The following is a 20189-nucleotide window of genomic DNA, read 5'->3' as shown; positions in this document are numbered from 1 at the left end:
TTAAAATTAGAGCAGAAATCAATGAATTAGAAACCAGAAACACAGTAGATCAGATCAAAGAAACTAGAAGTTGGTTCTTTGAAAGAATTAATAAGATCGATAAACCACTGGCCAGACTTACCCAAAAGAAAAGAGAAAGGACCCAAATTAATAAAATTATGAATGAAAGGGGAGAGATCACGACCAACACCAAGGAAATAGAAACAATTATTAGAAATTATTATCAACAACTATATGCCAATAAACTGAGCAATCTGGACGAAATGGAGGCCTTCCTGGAAACCTATAAGCTGCCAAGACTGAAACAGGAAGAAATTGACAACCTGAATAGGCCAATAACCAGTAAGGAGATTGAAGCAGTGATCAAAAACCTCCCAAAAAACAAGAGTCCAGGGCCTGCTGGATTCCCTGGAGAATTCTACCAAACATTGAAAGAAGAAATAATACCTATTCTACTGAAGCTGTTTCAAAAAAATAGAAACAGAAGGAAAACTTGCAAACTCATTCTCTGAGGCCAGCATTCCATTAATCCCCAAACCAGGCAAAGACCCCATCAAAAAGGAGAATTTCAGACCAATATCCCTAAGGAATATGGATTCCAAAATCCTGAACAAAATCCTGGCTAATAGGATTCAACAATACATTAAAAGGATCATCCACCACGACCAAGTGGGATTTATCCCCAGGATCCAAGGGTGGTTCAACATTCGCAAATCCATCAATGTGATAGAACACATTAATAAGAGGAGGGAGAAGAACCATATGGTCCTCTCAATTGATGCAGAAAAAGCATTTGACAAAATACAACATCCTTTCCTGATTAAAACTCTTCAGAGTATAGGGATAGAGGGAACATTCCTCAAGTTCATAAAATCCATCTATGAAAAACCCACAGTGAATATCATCCTCAATGGGGAAAAGGTGAGAGCTTTTCCCTTAAGATTAGGAACACGTCAAGCATTCCCACTCTCACCACTATTGTTCAACATAGTACTAGAAGTCCTAGCAACAGCAATCAGACAACAAAAAGAAATAAAAGGTATTCAGATTGGCAAAGAAGAAGTCAAACTCTCTCTTTTCACAGACGACATGATACTTTATGTAGAAAACCCAAAAGACTCCACCCCCAAACTACCAGAACTCATCCAGCAATTCAGTAATGTGGCAGGGTACATAATCAATGCACAGAAATCAGTTGCTTTCTTATGTACTAACAATGCAACTGTAGAAAGAGAAATTAGAGAAGCGATTCCATTTACAATAGCACCAAAAACCGTAAGATACCTCGGAATAAACCTAACCAAAGAGGTCAAGGATCTATACTCTAGGAACTACAAAACACTCATGAAAGAAACTGAAGAAGATATAAAAAGATGGAAAAATATTCCATGCTCATGGATCGGAAGAATAAACATTGTTAAAATGTCTATGCTACCCAGAGCAATCTATCCCTTCAATGCCATCCTGATCAAAATTCCAATGACATTTTTCAAAGTGCTGGAGTAAACAGTCCTAAAATTTGTATGGAATCAGAAAAGACCCCGAATCGCCAAGGAAATGTTGAAAAGGAAAAACAAAGCTGGGGGCATCACGTTGCCCGATTTCAAGCTATCTTACAAAGGTGTGATCACCAAGACAGCATGGTACTGGCACAAAAACAGACATATAGACCAGTGGAACAGAATAGAGAACCCAGATATGGACCCCCAACTCTATGGTCAAATAATCTTTGACAAAGCAGGAAAAAACATGCAATGGAAAAAAGACAGTCTCTTCAATAAATGGTGCTGGGAAAACTGGACAGCCACATGCAGAAGAATGAAACTCGACCATTCTCTAACACCATTCACAAAGATAAACTCAAAGTGGATGAAAGACCTCAATGTGAGACAGGAATCCATCAAAATCCTAGAGGAGAACATAGGCAGTAACCTCTTTGACATTGCCCACAGCAACTTCTTTCAAGATACATCTCCAAAAGCTAGTGAAACAAAAGCAAAATGAACTTTTGGGATTTCATCAAGATAAAAAGCTTCTGCACAGCAAAGGAAACAGTCAACAAAACAAAGAGGCAACCCACAGAATGGGAGAAGATATTTGCAAAGGACACTACAGATAAACGGCTTGTATCCAAGATCTATAAAGAACTTGTTAAACTCAACACCCAAAAAACAAATAATCAAGTCAAAAAGTGGGCAGAAGATATGAAAAGACACTTCTCTGAAGAAGACATACAAATGGCTAACAGACACATAAAAAAATGTTCATCATCATTAGCCATCAGGGAAATCCAAATCAAAGCCACACTGAGATACCACCTTACACCAGTTAGAATGGCAAAAATGGACAGGGCAAGAAACAACAAATGTTGGAGAGGTTGTGGAGAAAGGGGAACCCTCATGCTGTTGGTGGGAATGCAAGCTGGTACAGCCACTTTGGAAAACAGTATGGAGGTTCCTCAAAAAATTAAAAATAGAGCTACCCTATGACCCAGCAATTGCACTCCTGGGTATTTACCCCAAAGACACAGATGTAGTGAAAAGAAGGGCCATATGCACCCCAATGTTCAAGGCAGCAATGTCCGTAATAGCCAAACTGTGGAAAGAGCCGAGATGCCCTTCAACAGATGAATGGATAAAGAAGATGTGGTCCATATATACAGTGGAATATTACTCAGCCATCAGAAAGGATGAATACCCAACTTTTACATCAACATGGATGGGACTGGAGGAGATTTTGCTAAGTGAAATAAGTCAAGCAGAGAAAGTCAATTATCATATGGTTTCACTTATTTGGGGAACATAAGGAATAGCATGGAGGACATTAGGAGAAGGAAGGGAAAAATAAAGGGAGGGAAATCGGAGGGAGAGATGAACCATGAGAGACTATGGACTCTGAGAAACAAACAGGGTTTTAGAGGGGAAGGGGAGGTGGGATTGGTTAGCCCGGTGATGGGTATTAAGGAGGGCACGTATTGCATGCAGCACTGGTGTTATATGAAAACAATGGATTGTGGATCACCACATCAAAAACCAATGATGTATTGTATGGTGACTAACATAACCTAATAAAATTAAAAAAATAAATAAAATAAAAAAATAAAATTTGATAGAATGAGCTATATTGCTCCCAAAACTAGCATGCCTATTTTATTTGTTTTTGGAACACAACTTTATTCATAGTTCTCTGTACATACTACAAGTGTAGAAATCTTCATTTTAGACTGCACACATTTCATTCATTCATTCACTGACTTATTTTTTAGATTCCTTATCTATTTCAAAATGATTTATTGAGAGTTTATATGATAAGTACTGTACCCTAGGCCCTAGAGATGAATTTATTATATAATATAAACAGTCTTCCTAACCCTCAAAGAACATGTTGTCTAGTGAGGGAGAGAGAAGGTAAAGAGGCAGTTACAATACTAGGCTGAGGACTACAGTGGAGGTAGCGGAGCAGGGGCATCTAATCCCATCATGGAGTATTGGGATGGTACCTGTAAGAAGTGTTTTCTAAATATGGAAGAGTTAATCACGGCAATATGTTCTCAGAATACCTACAAAGCTCAGTGACAAGAGCGGACATTTTGCAAGACTCAGTATGGTTATAATGTAGGTGGTTTAATGTGGAGTTGGATAAGGAATGCTCATGTAGGAATAGAAGGATAAGCAGGCCCAAAAGCCTTATTAAAAGCTTGGAATTTTATATAGTGGCCAGTGGGTGAGGGCCATTTTGTGGCTGTAATCAGTGTGTTAGTACAATAAGAAATATGCTTTACAGGGTAAGTCTGTGATGGATACAATAGATAGGAGATTAGAAGCTTAATCCACATTGAGAGATTCTGGTAGGAGGCAGATGAAGAGAAAGGGACACACCTGGAAACAGAGTTGGACTGGGGAGTCAGTAGAACCAGGTGAGTGATATAAAATGCAGGGGTGAAGGAGAAGAAAGGAAAGAGATGAGGCCAGGTTTCTGGCTTGGGTAGCCTGATAGATTGTACTAATTTTCCTGTCTTCTTCCTCACTGATTGTAAGTTCTCTGAGGAGCTTCTTATTCAAAAGCATGTGTCTGTCACATAAGCCTTCAGATATCTAAGTGAATGAATGAATGGATGAGACTGTTTTGTAGGAGAGGCGGACCATATTAGAAAAGTTCTTTGTTCTTCTGATGAAATAATATCATGCATTATTCTTTTTTTCTCAATTGCTGTATGTTACTTTATGGGACACCCATAATGAGCTCAGTATCTATGCTTATCTATCATGTGATTTAGTAATATTATTATAGCTTCATCAGAGCCTTACACATAATTGCTTTGGTCTAGATGTTGCTATGAATACTCTTAATTTAAAAGGTTTATCTGTTCTCATTTATATATTTTTTATACTTAATCCTTTTAATTGTTACCAATAAAAGGATTTTCTTTTAGTTTTTTTTTTTTTTGGCCTTTTTTTTTAATTTAGGAAACTTCTCTGGTATATAGACACCATGGAATTGATGATTTAATTTTTTTTCCTACATTAGTCATGCTTCACTTTTTTCTTTTACACTCGTATATGCTGCTACTTAGAATATATGCCTAGGGACTGACAAGTGTCTTCTTCTTTCTCTTCAAAACTTTATCTTTTTGTCATTCTGCTTCCTCTCCCCCCACCCACAGAAATGAAAGCTTTTATATTCCTCATGCATTTTAATGATAGCTTATTATTTGGTCTGTAAAACCATTTAATGAGTTCTATTGACCTGCATGCTTCATAGTAGTTCAGACTAGTATGCCTTGGGATACTTCTAGGACAGCAATAATGTATCTGACTATTTGTATACAGGGAAATGTGTGTTGCCCACTTCTCATTGAGAGAATACTTATGTTTAAATGTCAGTGCCTAGGACATTGCTTGCATGTGGTGCTGGGGAGGGGATATTTTTTTCTCTCCTTTAAGACTCTTCTGTCTGGTCTAAAAATTAAATTGACACAAGACAGATTAACAGGAGAAAAATCAAAGTTTAATTACATGAACATGGAGGCCCAATAATATAATTGAGACCCAAAGAAATGATTAAGGCATGCAGCTTTTGTAAATTTTAGATGAAGGAACATTAATCTGTAATTAGTAAGGAATTTTTGACAGAATTTGGGCTTGGTAATAAGTAACCAGATAGTAAAAGTAGCATCATTTGTTTATATAGGCTTCTTCAGCCTTGAATTTCCTATCTATGATCATAAGGGTATCTTCTTACCTCCTGGTGCAGGAAAGGTACCTTTTACATGGGAGACTTATTTCCTGCTTTCGAAGGGACAAAAGAGGGTCAGAGTGTTCTTCTTGCACTGGCTGCTTTTTAAGTAACTTTAGTTCAAAATAATCATGATGCCATTTGGGGGCAGCCTGCCCTGGGCCCCCACAGTGGTAAATACTTGCTGATTTAAACTGAATTATCAGTCATTATATCAAAATTTCACCTATCTTTTTAAAAACATCATGAATATTTTCCCTGTAATGCACCTTACTTTCTGTTGTAACTATATAAACACAACTTTTTCATTTGCATCTGTGCAGACAATTGCCATGTATTTTATTTGAAAATTGATTCTGTGTCAGCAAAGAAAATTCAGAGTACATATGTGTGAGTCTCTATGTGTGTGTCTGAAGCTTGCTGAGGAGGAATTTATTTTGGTTATGGTCCTTTATTTTGCTATTGCACTTTTATAATTTGTATGGTATCTATTATTGTCCTATAGATTCTTATCTGGTATACGGTTACAAAAATTGGTACAAAGAATGGTCAAAATGCAATAACATATGTCCTTAAAAAGCAAAATAGTCATACATTGTCATCTAATACCAAACAGCTTACTTGTAATTTTTAAAAAGTTTTTATTTTAATTCCAGTACATTAACATATTAGTTTCAGGTGTGCAGTATAGTAATTCAACATTTCCATACAACACCTGGTGTTCATCACAGAACGTGCATTCCTTAATCCCCATCACCTATTTCACCCATTCCTCCACCCACCTCCTCTCTGGTAACCATCAGTTTGTTCTCTATAGTTAAGAGTCTGTTTCTTGGTTTGCTTCTCTCTCTCTCTTTTTTCCCCTTTGCTTATTTGTTTTGTTTTTTAAATTCCACATGAGTGAAATCATATGGTATTTGTCTTTCTCTGACTGACTTATTTCAGTCAGCATTATAGTTCAGCTCCATCCATGTCATTGAAAATGGCAAAATTTCATTCTTTTTATGGCTGAGTGATATTCCATTGTATATATACTTTTTTTTAATAAGGCCAAAGATTCACAGTTGAATAACTGCTTATAACTTATTAGGAAAATATAAAATAGATAAAAGCAGATGAAAGTATATTACAGCTATCTTAATTAATCATTCTCCATACCTGACTCCTTTCCTCTATCCATGTTCAGACCTTCTCTACTGATCTCTAAGCTCATTTTTCTATATAATTGTAATTTTAGCATTTCTTATAGCATCATCCTTAGCATCATCATTCAATACCAAGAGGTATTGAATATTTATGGAGATGTTAAAAAATGGCACATGGTACATAAAAAAAACGGGTTTTAAAATAGCTACTCATAATGCTGATATTTAACACATGACTTTGTGGAATATGGATTTTTGATGAATATCATCTCAAAATTAGGCAATTTCTCATGAGGCAGTTTCAAAAGCAAGGTTAAAATTAGTATTTCAAAACAGTGGCTACACTTGAAAATTGTAGTTAATGTCTTTGGAGAGTTGTCAACAGCGAATTGTCTAGAAGACCTTGCAGTTGAAGAAATGATACATTTGGACATGATTTTTTTTTCAAAATTTAATGCATATAGTTTAAAGGAAGACAACCTCCTCAAGCTATATACTAGTTCACCTTTAAAATTATTTTTCCTTTAAGAAATAATGGTAGCAGTGAGAGATTATCTTCTGACATTAATATAAAGGTTTAAAAGTACAAATGCTATGTTATTTATCACATTTTTGGGAATATGTATTTTTTTTATTGTCAGGGAGCAAGAATATCCTGTCTCCTTCAAGGTCCTTCTAGCTGGACTCAGAATCAAATTGACATGAGATGGATTAATAGGAGAAAATCAAATTTAATAGCATACATACAGGGACTCCACATAGACAATGAAAATTCCAAAAAGAATCAGGCAAAATGAGGTGTATATGCCATCTGAACTAAGGAAAAGGGGGTGAAAGTCTGGGACTTCAGAGGAAAGGAATGCACTTCACATAGGGACAAGAGGAAGAGCAGATGTTTGGTAATTAGATATTTGCCCTGCCATATAGATGGGTCACTCCTAAAATTTATCTTTGGTAATAATCCTTATTCTGGAAAAGCCCTCCAGTTTAGATTCTTCTAGGTAGTTAAGGGAGAGGCAGAATTTTCTCTTGAGCCTTCACGCTCTCAACTGCCTTCATCTGAGAATAATCTTCAGTGCCAAAGTAGTCCATCTTGGGGCTGTCTGCCCTTGGCCCCTACACTATTGGTTTTAAAAATTAGATGTTAGCCTAGCATTTAATTCCAATGTAATTCTATTAAAATATATAGTAAAATTTATTCTTCATAAAAGTTAAAAGCTACTGCCTGACATTTTTCAAAATATACCAATTCTTATTTCATATTTTGATTTTTTTAATATAACAAACATTTTTATCTTTTAGTGTTATTGGAAAAGCAGCTGCCAACTACTTTACATTTTATTTTATTTTTATTTTTATTTTTTTATTTTTTTCATTTTCTGAGGGTCCAAGTATATATTAAATATGTACATAGATATGTAATACCTAACACATGCATAACATGTACACACATAAATGGCAAAACAAGGTTTACAAAGTTGTAAAAACTTATAATATGTAAATAGGCTATATATTTTTACTGTATATATTGCATATCTGTTTAGGTAGAGTACCTATGTATACTGTATATTTATACCCTATTATGTGGTATATATTATGCTGATTTGTATTATATCAGCACAATATTATGCTTACTGTATGTCAGTCATGGGATCAGCCACTGTGAGAGGGAAAGATAATAACTGGCATTCACATCCTAATACGTCCAAACATTTTATATATCATTAAACTTCCTTAAAACTCTGCAGTGTGAACATCACTGGCCCCATTTTGCAGAAGAAACTAACACTTACAGAAGTCAAGTAACCTGTCCTAGTCTGTGCCACTAGTGAATAGCAGAGCTGGGATTAGAACGATATGATTTGTTCATTGACAGGGAGACAAAGAAGAATAGCCACGGTCCCTGCCATCTGTAACTTACAGTTACACTGTGGAAATAAGTCATCCGTAGGTAAGAGGTCAGGCAATAATACAAAAACACATAGGAAATGTCCTGGGTGATTAAAATGACAAATTCCAAAAAGAGCAGTATAAACAGTAAGTACTTGGAGTTCAGCAGAAAGAGAGCTTCCTTTCTTTCAATTGCTTGCAGTCATGCTATCTGAAATCCTCTTTCCCACTTGCTCTCCTTCCTAGGGGATTATACCCACCACAAACTTCTGGGCAATCGTTCTTCCCCATCATCTTGTCATTTACTCAAGTTTATTAAATACTTGGCCTCTGACGGTTCCTAAGAACTCAATACTTCGAATCTGCCACAGACCATATTTTCTTTCATTTCACTGAACTGTTTCCAACAGTCATATCTTTCTGGAACTGTGCCTCTTCACCAAGCAAAGGACGCAACAGTTCAAGTAAAGCCAGGAGTTTCCTGACATAAGCCCCCAAGTTCTACTTCTCCCTCTGTACATTATGGGGAGGGGTATTTATTTATTTATTTTTAATTAATTAATTTTATTTTATTATGTTATGTTAGTCACCATAGAGTACGTTAGTTTTTTTTTAATTTTTTATTGTTATGTTAATCCCCATACATTATATCATTAGTTTTAGATGTAGTGTTCCATGATTCATTCTTTGTGCATAACACCCAGTGCACTATGCAGAACGTGCCCTCTTTAATACCCATCACCGGTCTAACCCATCCTCCCAACCCCTCCCCTCTAGAACCCTCAGTTTGTTTTTCAGAGTCCATCGTCTCTCATGTTTCGTCTACCCCTCCGATTTCCCCTGCTTCATTCTTCACCTCCTGCTACATTCTTCTTCTTTTTTTTTTTTTCTTAACATATATTGCATTATTTGTTTCAGAGGTACAGATCTGAGATTCAACAGTCTTGCACAATTCACAGCGCTTGCCAGAGCACATACCCACCCCAGTGTCCATCACCCAGTCACCCCATCCCTCCCCCCCAACCCCCCACTCCAGCAACCCTCAGTTTGTTTCCTGAGATCAAGAATTCCTCATATCAGTGAGGTCATATGATACATGTCTTTCTCTGTTTGACTTATTTCGCTCAGCATAATACCCTCCAGTTCCATTCACGTCATTGCAAATGGCAAGATCTCATTCGTTTTGATGGCTGCATAATATTCCATTCTATATATATATATATATATATATATATATATACCACATCTTCTTTATCCATTCATCTGTCCATGGACATCTTGGCTCTTTCCACAGTTTGGGTATTGTGGACATTGCTGCTATAAACATCAGGGTGCACGTACCCTTTCGGATCCCAACTTTTGTATCTATGAGGTAAATACCCAGTAGTGCAATTGCTGGATCATATGGTAGCTCTATTTTCAACTTTTTGAGGAACCTCCATACTATTTTCCAGAGTGGCTGCACCAGCTTGCATTCCCACCAACAGTGTAGGAGGGTTCCCCTTTCTCCGCATCCCCGCCAACATCTGTCGTTTCCTGACTTGTTCATTTTAGCCATTCTGACTGGTGTGAGGTGGTATCTCATTGAGGTTTTAATTTGGATTTCCCTGATGCCGAGCGATATTGAGCACTTTTTCATGTGTCTGTTGGCCATTTGGATGTCTTCTTTGGAAAAATGTCTGTTTATGTCTTCTGCCCATTTCTTGATTGGATTCTTTGTTCTTTGGGTGTTGAGTTTGATGAGTTCTTTATAGATTTTGGATACTAGCCCTTTATCGGATATGTCATTTGCAAATATCTTCTCCCATTCTGTCGGTTGTCTTTTGGTTTTGTTGACTGTTTCCTTTGCTTTGCAAAAGCTTTTTATCTTGATGAAGTCCCAATAGTTCCTTTTTGCCCTTGCTTCCCTTGCCTTTGGCGATGTTTCTAGGAAGAAGTTGCTTCTGCTGAGGTCAAAGAGGTTGCTGCCTGTGTTCTCCTTTAGGATTTGGATGGACTCCTGTCTCACATTGAGGTTTTTCAAACATTTGGAGTCTATTTTTGTGTGTGGTGTTAGGAACTGGTCCAGTTTCATTCTTCTGCATGTGGCTGTCCAATTTTCCCAACACCATTTGTTGAAGAGACTGTCTTTTTTCTGTTGGACATTCTTTCCTGCTTTGTCGAAGATTAGTTGACCATAGAGTTGAGGGTCCATTTCTGGGCTCTCTATTCTGTTCCATTGATCTATGTGCCTGTTTCTGTGCCAGTACCATACTGTCTTGATGATGACAGCTTTGTAATAGAGCTGGAAGTCCGGAATTGTGATGCCGCCGGCTTTGCTTTTCATTTTCAACATTCCTCTGGCTATTTGGGGTCTTTTCTGGTACCATACAAATTTTAGGATTATTTGTTCCATTTCTTTGAAAAAAGTGGATGGTATTTTGATGGGCATTGCATTGAATGTGTAGATTGCTCTAGGTAGCATTGACATCTTCACAATATTTGTTCTTCCAATCCATGAGCATGGAACGTTTTTCCATTTCTTTGTGTCTTCCTCAATTTCTTTCATGAGTATTTTATAGTTTTCTGAGTACAGATCCTTTGCCTCTTTGGTTAGATTTATGCCTAGGTATCTTATGGTTTTGGGTGCAATTGTAAATGGAATCAACTCCTTAATTTCTCTTTCTTCTGTCTTGTTGTTGGTGTATAGGAATGCCACTGACTTCTGTGCATTGATTTTATATCCTGCCACTTTACTGAATTCCTGTATGAGTTCTAGCAGTTTTGGGGTGGAGTCTTTGGGGTTTTCCACATAAAGTATCATATCATCTGCAAAGAGTGAGAGTTTGACTTCTCTGCTGATTTGGATGCCTTTGATTTCTTTTTGTTGTCTGATTGCTGTGGCTAGGACTTGTAGTACTATGTTGAATAGCAGCGGTGATAGTGGACATCCCTGCCATATTCCTGACCTTAGGGGGAAAGCTCTGTTTTTCCCCATTGAGAATGATATTCGCTGTAGGTTTTACATAGATGGCTTTTATGATATTGAGGTATGTACCCTCGATCCCTATACTCTGAAGAGTTTTGATCAAGAAGGGATGCTGTACTTTGTCAAATGCTTTTTCTGCATCTATTGAGAGGATCATATGATTTTTGTTCTTTCTTTTGTTAATGTATTGTATCACGTTGATTGATTTGCGGATGTTGAACCAACCTTGCAGCCCAGGGATAAATCCCACTTGGTCGTGGTGAATAATCCTTTTAATGTACTGTTGGATCCTATTGGCTAGTATTTTGGTGAGAATTTTTGCATCCATGTTCATCAGGGATATTGGTCTGTAATTCTCCTTTTTGATGGGGTCTTTGTCTGGTTTTGGGATCAAGGTAATGCTGGCCTCATAAAATGAGTTTGGAAGTTTTCCTTCCATTTCTATTTTTTGGAACAGTTTCAGAAGAATAGGTATTAATTCTTCTTGAAATGTTTGATAGAATTCCCGTGGGAAGCCATCTGGCCCTGGGCTTTTGTGTTTTGGGAGATTTTTGATGACTGCTTCCATTTCCTTAGTGGTTATAGGTCTGTTCAGGTTTTCTATTTCTTCCTGGTTCAGTTTTGGTAGTTGATATATCTCTAGGAATGCCTCCATTTCTTCCAGGTTATCTAATTTGCTGGCATAGAGTTGCTCATAATATGTTCTTAGAATTGTTTGTATTTCTTTGGTGTTGGTTGTGATCTCTCCTCTTTCATTCATGATTTTGTTGATTTGGGTCATTTCTCTTTTCTTTTTGATAAGTCTGGCCAGGGGTTTATCAATCTTGTTAATTCTTTCAAAGAACCAGCTCCTTGTTTTGTTGATCTGTTCTACTGTTCTTTTAGTTTCTATTTCATTGATTTCTGCTCTGATCGTTATTATTTCTCTTCTCTTGCTGGGTTTAGGCTTTATTTGCTGTTCCTTCACCAGCTCCTTTAGGTGTAGGGTTAGGTTGTGTACTTGAGACCTTTCTTGTTTCTTGAGAAAGGCTTGTATTGCTATATACTTTCCTCTTAGGACTGCCTTTGCTGCATCCCAAAGATTTTGAATAGTTGTGTTTTCATTTTCATTGGTTTCCATGAATTTTTTTAATTCTTTAATTTCCTGGTTGACCCATTCATTCTTCAGTAGGATGCTCTTTAGCCTCCATGTATTTGAGTTCTTTCCAACTTTCCTCTTGTGATTGAGTTCTAGTTTCAAAGCATTGTGGTCTGAAAATAGGCAGGGAATGATCCCAAACTTTTGGTACCGGTTGAGACCTGATTTATGACCTAGGATGTGATGTATTCTGGAGAATGTTCCATGGGCACTAGAGAAGAATGTGTATTCCGTTGCTTTGGGATGGAATGTTCTGAATATGTCTGTGAAGTCCATTTGGTCCAGTGTGTCATTTAAAGTCTTTATTTCCTTGTTGATCTTTTGCTTAGACGATCTGTCCATTTCAGTGAGGGGGGTGTTAAAGTCCCCCACTATTACTGTTGTTGTCGATGTGTTTCTTTGCTTTTGTTATTAACTGGCTTATATAATTGGCTGTTCCCATGTTAGGGGTATAGATATTTACAACTGTTAGATCTTCTTGTTGGATAGACCCTTTAAGTAGGATATAGTGTCCTTCCTCATCTCTTATTACAGTCTTTGGTTTAAAATCTAATTTGTCTGATATAAGGATTGCCACCCCAGCTTTCTTTTGGTGTCCATTAGCATGGTAAATGGTTTTCCACCCCCTCACTTTCAATCTGGGAGTGTCTTTGGTTCTAAAATGAGTCTCTTGCACACAGCATATCAATGGGTCTTGTTTTTTAATCCAATCTGATAACCTGTGTCTTTTGATTGGGGCATTTAGCCCATTTACATTCGGGGTAACTATTGAAAGATAGGAATTTAGTGCCATTGTATTGCCTGTAAGGTGACTGTTACTGTATATTGTCTGTGTTCCTTTCCGGTCTTTGTTGCTTTTAGGCTCCTTCTTTGCTTAGAAGACCCCTTTCAAGATTTCTTGTAGGGCTGGTTTCGTGTTTGCAAATTCCTTTAGTTTTTGTTTGTCCTGGAAGCTTTTTCTCTCTCCTCTTTTCAATGACAGCCTAGCTGGATATAGTATTCTTGGCTGCTTATTTTTCTCATTTAGTGCTCTGAATATATCCTGCCAGTCCTTTCTGGCCTGCCAGGTCTCTGTGGATAGGTCTGTTGCCAATCTAATGTTTCTACCATTGTATGTTACAGATCTCTTCTCCCGAGCTGCTTTCAGGATTTTCTCTTTGTCTCTGAGACTCGTAAGTTTTACTATTAGATGTCGGGGTGTTGACCTATTTTTATTGATTTTGAGAGGGGTTCTCTGTGCCTCCTGAATTTTGATGCCTGTTTCCTTCCCCAAATTAGGGAAGTTCTCTGCTCTAATTTGCTCCATTATACCTTCTGGCCCTCTCTCTCTTTCTTCTTCTTCTGGGATCCCAATTATTCTAATGTTGTTTCGTCTTATGGTATCGCTTAGCTCTCGAATTCTGCCCCCGTGATCCAGTAGTTGTTTATCTCTCTTTTTCTCAGCTTCTTTATTTTCCATCATTTGGTCTTCTATATCACTGATTCTCTCTTCTGCCTCATTTATCCTAGCAGTTAGTGCCCCCATTTTTTATTGCACCTCATTAATAGCCTTTTTGATTTCGACTTGGTTAGATTTTAGTTCTTTTACTTCTCCAGAAAGGGTTTCTCTAATAACTTCCATGCTTTTTTCAAGCCCAGCTAGTATCTTTAAAGTGATGATTCTGAACTCTAGATCTGACATCGTACTAATGTCCATATTGAGTAGGTCCCTGTCAGTTGGTACTACCTCTTGTTCTTCTTGTTGAGGTGATTTTTTCCGTCTTGTCATTTTGTGCAGAGGAGAATAGATTAATGAGAGAACAAAATGGTAGCAGGGTAATAACGTCCGCAGAAAATATACTCTAAACAAATCAGAAAAGACCTGAAGCAGTGGGAAAAGAAAGGGAAAGAGAGAAAAAAGAAAAGAAAAAAAAAAGAAAAAGATAAAGATAAAGGTAAAAACAAACAAAAACAGAACAAAATAAAACAAAACAAAAAAGAATGTGATCAAATATCATCGGGCTGGTATATAGATCAGTGCCACACACTAGATTTTGGGTGTATTTTGGTCTGTTAGAAGAAAGTGCCTCCCAAAATTTTAAAGAAAGAAAAACTTATATATGTACAAAAATAAGGGTTGATATATTGAAGGGATGGAATATGACTGTAAAGATGGAAATTATAAAAAATTTTATAAAAGGAATTGATAAGTTGTTTGAAGAAAGAAGAGGATTAAAAAAAAAAAGAAAAAAAAAGGGAGAGAATGTGATCAGGCAGGGGAGTAGAAAAAAAACATACACTAGAGATTTAGGGTATATTTTGATCTGTTAGAAGAAACTATCTCAAAATTTTAAAGAGAGAACAACTTATATATATATGCCAAAAGTACAGGTAACTACTTTGAAGGGATAGAATATGACTCTAAAAATGAAAAATAAAAATGTTCTTTAAAAAAGGGATTGATCGGATGTTGGTTGAAAAAGGGAAGAGGAAAAATTCAAAAAAAGAAAAAAAAGAAAAAAAGACAGTTTAAAAAAATAATTAACTTTGAAAGACTAAAGAATCATGGTAAAAAAGCTATGAATTCTATGTGCAGTATTCCCCTAGCGCTGGAGTTCTGCCGTTCTCATTGATCTGTAGACTTGGTCTTGGCTGGCTCTTCTCACTGATCTTCTGGGGGAGGGGCTTGTTGCCATGGTTCCAAAATGTCTTTGCCGGTGGTGGAATTGCCCCATCCTTGCCCAGTCCAGGCTAAGTAATCTGCTCGGGTTTGCTCTCGGGAGCTTTTGTTCCCTGCAAGCTTTCCGTACTGCTTTGGAGGCCGAGACTGAAAATGGTGGCTTTCCAATCTCCGCCCCGGAGGAGCTGAGAACTCGGGGCCCCACTCCTCAGTGCGCCACCAGAGAAAAGCAGTCAGTTACTCCCGTCTCCCCGGTCTCTGGCCTCACTCCATGCTCACCCGGCCTGTGACCGCGCGTTTCTATCTCTGGCACCCGACCCCGGGTGGAGTCTCCAAACCCAGCAGATCCCTGTGGTGCACTCCCGCGCAGCTCCTCCCAGGGGAGGAAGGGGAGTCTCCCTGGATCTGCCGCTTGTTGGGTCCCTGCTGGAGGAGCAGGGGCCCGACTGTGCCGCGGATCATGGTTTATGGCTCCATGGTTATGTGCCTCGGCTCCGTCTCTGCAGCCGGCTTCCCACCCCGATACCTGGGAGCTCTGCCGCAGTCAGGCACCCCCGGTCTTTCTGTGACCCTCAGCGTCCTGAGACCACACTGTCCCACGGGGGCTTTACCCCCCACTTCGCCACCAGAGTGACGTCCCTCAGCGGAGCAGACTTCTAAAAGTTCCGATTTTATGCTCCGTGGTTCTATCACTTGCCAGAAGCAGCCGACGGAGGCCCCTCCCCCGCCGTCTATTCTCCTGAATATCGCCTCGGATTCACTTCTCCACACGTCCTACCTTCCAGAAAGTGGTCGCTTTTCTGATGACAGAGTTGTTGCTCTTCTTTTCTTCGATCTCCTGTTGAGTTTTTAGGTGTTCAGAATGGTTTGATCCCTATCCAGCTGAATTCCTGAGAGGAGACGAAATCCAGGTCTCCTACTCCTCTGCCATCTTGCCTACTTTACATTTTAAATACCTTTATATAACAAGCATTTTCATGTCTTGGGCTTACTGGAGGAACTGTTACTAAACAAATAACAAAAAAATTTAAATTAAATATTATTTATAATTTTAACATCACTTTATACTTTTAATAAGATATTTTTACTTTGGGTTGTATTGACTTTCTTTGTGTGAGACACATTGGCCTAGAAATGTGAGCTTTATTCAAAGGAAATTTAGATGTAAATTTCCTTTTTTTCATTCATAATATATATTCATATAAAATGTATGTATGTAAGGCATATAGAACAGTAATGACTTGATCTAGTCCTTATGATGACTTTGCTTGAGGAATAGAATATTACCAGTACTCTGGAGGCCCCCTGCATGTGACCCTTCCCAATTGCACTTCCATTCCCTCTTCCAAATCATCATTCTGCATTTATTATTTATGTTCTTGCCTACAGTTTCACCAGATGTGTACATATTTTCAGTGAATAATTTTAGTTTATTATGCACTTAATTCAATACTGTAGAAGAACCGCCTGTAAGACATTATTCCAACTTAAGGAATTTTAAGCAACTTGAGGAAGTAAGACATGTATACATTAAAAGCTAAGAATACAAAGTTGCTTTTGGTTAATGTTAAATCATATAAGCTTAAGATTGTAAGGGATCATAGAGATCATATACCCCAAAGGTTTTGAAACTTCTTTTTTTCTTTAGCAATAAAATCTCTGTAAACAAAATCTAACTTAAGGAAGACCCCAAAACAAAATTAGAGCTGCTCAGTTGAAGCCTGGGGTTTTTATTTTTATTTTTTTATTTATTACTTTTTAAAGTAGGCCCCACATCCAGTGTGGAGTCCAAAATGGGGCTTGAACTCACAAGCCTGAGATCAAGATCTAAGCTGAGATCAAGAGTCTGACTCAACCGACTGAGCCACCCACATGCCCTGAAGCATTGGTGGGGTTTTAATTTTAATTAATTAATTAATTATTTGTTAAAGATTTTATTTATTTATTTTTCAGAGAGAGAGAGAGAGTGAGGGCGAGAGGCAGGCAGAGGGAGATGCAGGCTCCCTGCTGAGCAAGGAGCCCAATGCAGGACTCGATCCCAGGACCCTGGGATCATGACCTTAGCCAAAGGCAGACCCTTAACCAACCGACAGAGCCACTCAGGCGTCACTGAAGCATGCGGTTTTTAGAACCCAGTTTCAAATTCACTAATAGGTCCACACTTTTTTTGCAATTTATGATGTAACTGCGTCACACAGAATTTAAGTGACTTGTTCAAATTCGTCAACTTACTTGTGCAAGAGCCAATTTAAGAATCCAGAATATTCTGCTTTAGAATTGAGTATAAACTTTTTCTTTTTTTTTTTCAAGATTTTATTTATTTTTTTAACAGAGAGATAGAGAGCAGAGCAGCAGGCAGAGGGAGAGGGAGGAGCAAATTCTCTGTGGAGCAGGGAGCCCAACATGGGGCTCGATCCCAGGACTCTGGGATCATGACCTGAGCCAAAGGCAGACACTTAACAACTGAGCCACTAGGCACCCTGAGTATAAACTTTTTCTACGATACACTGAATTAAAAACAGGAACCAAAAATGAAATAAAACAAAATACATAAAATTAAATAAAGTAGTGGATAGATTAGAGGTGTAAAAGTAAAATGTGTACATGAACCTGAGAGGTAGTGGAAATGCGTGAAACACACAGATCTAAATGCATATGTACATTGTGTGATTTACACCAAAATCCTGGCCAATGAAATGCCCATGGCTGGTTAAAATGGGCAGCTGCTGTTTAGTTCAATTCATTGGTGGCCACACCAGATTTTAGAGCTGTATTTCTTTTTTTTTTTTTTTTATGCCAGGTATTTCATTTTTCAAGAAGAGCTAAGGGTCTAGTTTTTTGGGTTTTTGTTTTTGTTTTTGTTTTTGTTTTTGTTTTTTAGAGAGGGAGAGAGGGGGTGAAGGGCAGAGGGAGAGGGAGAGAGAGAATCTTAAGCAGGCTCCAGTGTGGAGCCCTATGTGGGCCTTGATCTCACAACTCTGAGATCATGACCTGAGTGGAAATCAAGAGTCGGACTCTTAACTAACTGAGCCACCCAGATGCTCCTAAGGGTCTAGATTTTTGTGTGAAATCTAGAGTGCTACATAGTTGTCACATAAGGTGGGGATTTTTTTTTTTTTTATTTTGTCTATTGATGCATCTGAAACACCTAGAACAGTGCCAGGCATACAGTAGGTGATCAGTACTTACTTGATTACTAATTTGAAAAGGTTTCTCCATTTAAACATTCTATACAATTCCTGGAAAATGTATCTTAGGATCAGAATTAGCTCAGTGACTTCCAGTTCAAATCTTTTGTTTTAGAGTTTAGAGAGACAGAGAATGACTTTCAAATGTGTAATGTGACACATGGAGCCCAGGAACTTCCTCAACTAGGCCAGAATCACAGTCTGACTTCTCAAATGCCAGCGCCTTACCGTTCTTTACTGTTGTGGGTGGCAAGAGTGAAAGGAACTTATCTCTGTAGCAAAACAAACATCTTGTGAGAACACAGTTCTTAAATTACTTTTTAAAAAAGCCCACATGGAGGCTTAAATTTAGAGCCAAAGTATAAACATATAGTAATTATTCATCAAAGCAATTTTATTCCTGGCTTCTGGAAAAATAAATCCCTTAAAGATAAAATGACGTTTCTACATGTGGGATTTGTGATTATATTTAATATGGATATGCCGTATTGCCTGACAACTCGTTTATTTTGGAAGAGGAATACAGTGGGTTTCTCAGTCCATTTTCATTTACTGCTTAAAGTGGAGAAAAGTTCAGAGGCTAAGACTAATTAGAAAAACAGTTGCCTATAATCCACTGAACTAAGTCTGCTAGACACATTCATGCTCTTCTTAATATTATGAACACATTTTATACTGATTGTCAAGAATCAAGAACAAAAGTGACTTGTTTTGAACTTAAAATTAGGAAACATGAAGACAAAAGCCAGATAAGCCTTTGTGTAGATCAACCTCTTTAACTTGAATTATACACCACCACTCGGCAAAAGCTTTACAGTTGCTGAAGCATATTAACTGGTAGCTACTACATGAAAGCTGGTAAATCAGATGGAACAATGAAAGGATAATTTTGATTGGCCAAATAATAAATATCCTCCAAGCTGAAACTGTGTTTTCTTATGAAGGACTTCACAGTATCATAGACTTTCTCTACCTGGGCTTCTATTTATGATAATAATGAAAACTGTTTTTCTCTTCCCGTCTTGTCTCATCATCATCTCTTACCTTCTCCCCTCCTTCCTTTATTTTTTGTTCCTTATTTTATGAGTATGACTGAGATAGTTTTTAAAAAGATCAGAATGTTAGTCACCATTAATTTTTTTTTTTTTTTACACTGACTGAACATATCGTCTCAGAAATGGGAGTTTAATCAGAGCCTTATTGTGAACTTCCAAGAAGTGACCTGAATCATCCCTATTTTAAGGGCATATTTGATACACAAAATAAAAACACAAAGAAGGTCCAGTCATTACAAAACCATTTGCTTTGTAATCAGTGATTTAGCTGCTTGAAGCTCCTTTTAAAATATCATTGGAGGAGGTGAAAACATGCTTGCTCAATGCAGAAACCCTCCAAAGCAAAGACTCTAAACATTTTATTCCGAATATTTGCTGTTTCAGTTGCTGATGCATCTAACTTTTCATCATACAATTCAAGTTCTTTGCACCACACTGTTCTTGAATCCACAAAATATTTTCACTTACAGCTATATACAATCCATCATTTAATAATGCATTTAATATGGCAGAGACACTTTTCTTAAACACCGTGAAAACTAAGGGTTCATTTTGTCATTGTAGAATGGGGGATGTTCAGTTGCTCCAAATTTTACCTTGGCTAACCTTGAAAAACAGTTCTCCATTTGACACCCTGTGTTTTGCTTGTCTTGCAGTGGAGTGAATTATCTGTCTGCTTTAAAAATAGCTCTATTCCGGTGCCTGGGTGGCTCAGATGGTTAAGTGTCTGCCTTCGGCTCAGGTCATGATCCCAGGGTCCTGGGATCGAGTCCCGCATCGGGCTCCCTGCTCCTTGGGGGCCTGCTTCTCTCTCTCTCTCTCTCTGTCTTTCATGAATAAATAAATAAAATCTTAAAAAAAATAAAATAAATAAAAATAGCTCTATTCCCAAACCCCTTCAGTGGGGTGGC

The 20189-nt window shown here is 37.8% G+C and overlaps 1 protein-coding gene across 6 annotated transcripts in view; it reads left to right on the top strand.

Moving 5' to 3' along the window:
- The window catches only part of DMD (dystrophin), a 2113108-nt gene that overhangs the window by 320216 nt on the left and 1772703 nt on the right, over nucleotides 1–20189 (top strand). The window lies entirely within an intron of this gene.

This window comes from Mirounga angustirostris, unplaced genomic scaffold, assembly GCF_029215605.1.
Source record: "Mirounga angustirostris isolate CCGP_5_RB_7025 unplaced genomic scaffold, mMirAng1.0.hap1 SCAF_11, whole genome shotgun sequence".
In the NCBI taxonomy this organism is placed as follows: Eukaryota; Metazoa; Chordata; class Mammalia; order Carnivora; family Phocidae; genus Mirounga; species Mirounga angustirostris.
The sequence above is the reverse complement of the archived record's forward strand: the minus strand, read 5'-3'. Positions and strand labels throughout refer to the sequence as shown.